Consider the following 4347-nt stretch of genomic DNA (forward strand, 5'->3'; position numbering starts at 1 on the left):
TGCAGGGGATGAGGGGATTCACCAGAGACAGAGTGGGGAACACAACAGGCAGACTGACGAAATACACTGCTGAGGGAAGCAGCAGGTGAGACAGGAGAGGTCTGCCTCACCATGTGTGTAGCTCCCTGGCCGGCGAGGGATCAAACTTGTGATGCAGAGGCTGTAGAATGCTTCATAGTGTGGTGCTTAACCCCTTGCACCACAGGGAGGCCCCATGGTTGGATTCTTAATTCAAAGACTCTACCTATACTTTAGTGAGTAATCTCTTCTTTAACATCTTTATCATTTCTATAAAATGCATGCAGGGCATTTATATTAATCTTCATGTTAGTATTTTTAACTTTCAGTGTTAGTAATAGTGTATATTTCTGTCTTTAATTCATTCAAACAGAGCATAATAATGTTAGATTTCACCTCAATTTATTCCTTAAATATGTTATGGATGTTGTGATGCATATGTCCGATTACTTCTTCATGACAAAGGCGTTCAGTTGGCAGGAGTGTTGACAGATTATGACTCAAAACTGAATTTTTCTCTGACAACTGACCTGGGTCAAAAAGAACTTCCAAGCAAAGTTAGAGACACCAAAACATTCTAGTCTAAAAGTAATGATTTTTCTATTAATTGGCAAAAAAATTCAACTACCAGAATACAAACTTTTAAAATTACATTTCATTTTAAGCTTGACAAAATGGTTATGTTTGTAGGTACAAATACTTTCACAGCAATGACTAACCTGAAACCAGAAAACCCCTAAAAGAAATTTTCAGTGGTATCCTTAACATAGGTCTTAGTGATGATTGTTTTTGATTTGACACCACAAGCAAAGACAAAGATGTACAAGTGGGATTACCTCAAACTCAAAAGCTTCTACTCAGCAAAGGAAAACATTAACAAAAAGAAAAGGCAACCTGCTGAATGGCAAAAAAAAAAAAAAAATTGCAAATCATGTATCTGATGAGTTAATATCTGAACTACATAGAGAACTCATACAATTCTATAGAAAACAAATAACCTATTTAAAAAAAACAGGCAGAGGTTTCAATAGACATTTTTCCAAAGAAGACATAAAGAGCTCCTTATCAACCATGCCATTATTGGTCCAGCATATCACTGTGGAAAAAAATGAACAGTTTTATAAGCAATAGAAAAAAAGTCTATGGCAGGCAGATGGAGCAAGTCTTTGTCTCTCCTCTCCCCACTGTCTGTTGGTGACCTGCAGCAAGTTGCCACTAGGGTCACATATCTGGAAACAGGACCAAAATTTAAGGTGACCTGATCTCTTTGTTGGACCCTTACCACTACTTCCATCCAGCCTTGTACAGCTGGATTTAGCCTGTGTGAGCACTTCAACCATAGCTGTGGGACCCATGCTAGATTGAGGAATGATTCCTCAATAAAACACTCGTGCAGTAAAATACTGAAGGATTAAAATGTTTTCTTGCATAAAACTCAAAAACATTAAATAGCTTCTCGGGAGGATAGGTAAGATAGGAATTTAATGTTTGTCCTGAGATACAAGACAGCTGTTGGCTTATCAACCTCAACTCTATTCAACAGGGGAATATGGCTCAAGAAACTAATCACGGCTAAGTGCCTACGCTTTGCTCGACTGGTGGTGGATTTTATGGAAGAGTACAAATGGCATGTATCCATATGCTACAAAGGATATCCCCCGAGACAGAATAGTAGTAATTGTAGAATAAGATCATCTGTTAGTAGTTTGAGTCCTTATAGTCCAGTGCAGAGAACAGAGTTGCAGTGGCTCAATGCTTTCAGCTCTGTAGTCAAGTATTTTATCAAACCAGTCACTTTTATCAGAATCATAGCCTTTCCCAAGTGGACACCACATCTGTGGACAAAGCAATACCTGAAACAGAAGACCTGCAAGGAACCAGAGGTAGAGAGGCTTTTTCCTCTTTAATGCGACCCTCCATCTGAATATCAGGTATGACACAGCAGTCATCTGAAGAGCAAGACAAGTCTTCTGGAAAATTCAAAAAAAAAAAAAAAAAACAATCAAACACTGTTTTATGTGCAGGAAAAAAGTGGGACTTGATGGGTCTGAATTCTGCCGTGGAAATGTCCACTGTGGTGTAAGCCATTACTCAGACATACACGACTACTCCTACAATTACAAAGCTAATGCTGCTGAGGAAAGCAGGAAAGAAAATCCTGTAGTGATGGCAAAAATATGCAGAGTTGAACTCCTGCTGGAACACAAAATCCTTTGATTATCTTCAAACTAAAAATTGATTTGAAGTTTTCCTTTCCTTAGTCATTGGGATGCAGGGCAATGTATCTTGCACTTACCTTTTAAATATGCATGTGTTCCAAAGAAAAGGGTTTTTTTTGGGGGGAGGGGGTACTGAAAATGATTCTGAACTTTTATTTCCAATGCAGTTTCTGTGACTGAAAAGACCTAATTTAACTTTACAAATAATGCTTGCGTTAGTTGTGTTCAGATAGCATTTAACAAAAGTGGAGACCTATGATTTTTTTCATTATTATACAAGCACGTGTTTATCTTGCAATTTATTTTCCTGCTCTCTTTCTATGTATACCATGATTTCTGTTTTGATAACGTCCATTATTGCCCAATTAGCATCAGTAACTGGCAGTGTCTTAATCATTATGGCTGCTCCTATTTTTTCATTAACAACGGTTATGCACAGTAGCATATAGTTTCTTTGCACCTACTGTTTGTGTCTGAATCACTTGTCAAAGAAGTATGCGTACTGTTCAGATTCTATGTTTATATGCTTTACTTTTTTTCTGAGTGAGGGAAAGAAATATGTATGTATGTTATTGATTACTTCTGGTTTCCTTAGGTATGTTCATTGGTCTATGTGTACAATATGAATAATAATCTGATGTAATTGTGCTGTATTTAGCTTAACCATCAGTCTTTGATTACATGAAAAGGAAAATGGCAAAAAAAATAAGATACACACATTATCAGCAGATATAGGAAGAGATGCTCAACAACACTGATCATCAGGGAAATGCAAATCAAAACAGTGATATCTCGGGCCTCCCCTGGTGGCACAGTGGTTGAGCGCTGGGCTGCAAAGCTGCCTGCAGCCTCTGCAGTGCAGGTTTGATCCCCGGCTGCTGGCGAGGGTCCCACATGGCACGACAGACCCCTTCTGCCATGCCTGCTTCTCCACTCAGCAGTGTATTTCATCAGTCTGCCTGTTCTGTTCCCCATTCTGGCTCTGGTGAATCCTCTCACCCTCCCCAGCTTCTGACTGTACCCAGGGCTTATATAAATAAATAAATCTTTAAAAAAAACACACAACAGTGATATCTCATTATCACTTGTTCTAAAGGTTATTATGAAAAGACAAGATATAAGTGTTTGTCACTATGTTAAGAGGGAGGTTTTATGCACTATTGAGAACATAAATTGGTGAAGCATTACATAAAACCATATGGAGCATCCTAAAAAATTAAAACTAGAACTCTCCTATAATCCAGCATTTTCACTCTGGGTATTAATCCAAAGGAAATAAAAACATTAACTTGCAGCATTATGCTCATTGCAACATTAGTTACAACAGTTAAAACATGGAAACAAAGGGCCTCCCTAGTGGTACAAGGCATTAAGACACAACCTATCTGCAGCCACTGTAGCACCAGTTCGATGCTTGGCCAGGGAGCTACCCACATAGCACAGCAGACTTCTCCTGACTCACCCGCTGCTCCCCTCAGCAGTGTATTTCAGTCAATCTGCCTGTTCTGTTCCCCATTCTGTCTCTGGTGAATCCTCTCACCCCCCACACCACTGGCCTGTACCCCAGTTCTTGTATGCATAAATAAATAAATCTTAAGAAAAACATGGAAACAAACTAAGTGTGCATTGATGAATGAATGGATAAAGAAAATAACATACACACACCACACACTGGAGTATTATTCAGCTATAGAAAAGAACATTTTCCAGCCTGCAAAAAACACTAAAATAGGAATTGATCTTGAGGGCACTATGCTAAGTAAAATTGAGAAAAACTGTATAGTCTCAGTTATATAGAAAATCTTTAAAATAGAAAAACTCATAAATATAAAAAAAAATTGGTGGTGTCACAAGTAAAGGTTTGGGAGGTGGGTAAATTGTAGGGTCAAAAAGTACAAACTTGGAGTTATAAAATAAATGCCATGGAAATGTAATGTACAGTATATAATTAATAATCTATTGAAAATTTGAAAGATGACAAGAGCAAATTATTAAAAATTCTCATACAAGGATAAAACCGTAACTATATATGTTGATGGAAGTTAACTAGACTTACGGTGATCAATTCATAAAACATGCAAATATTGATCACAATGTTATATACCTGGAA

The 4347-nt window shown here is 37.8% G+C and overlaps 1 pseudogene; it reads left to right on the forward strand.

The window, feature by feature from the left end:
- The first annotated feature begins 1567 nt into the window (after window positions 1-1567).
- LOC119236892 (AN1-type zinc finger protein 6-like) lies at window positions 1568-2235 on the forward strand (annotated as a pseudogene).
- The last annotated feature ends 2112 nt before the right edge of the window (window positions 2236-4347 follow it).

Source organism: Talpa occidentalis, unplaced genomic scaffold, assembly GCF_014898055.3.
Source record: "Talpa occidentalis isolate TD23 unplaced genomic scaffold, MPIMG_talOcc4v2.1 talOcc4.9, whole genome shotgun sequence".
Lineage (NCBI taxonomy): Eukaryota > Metazoa > Chordata > Mammalia > Eulipotyphla > Talpidae > Talpa > Talpa occidentalis.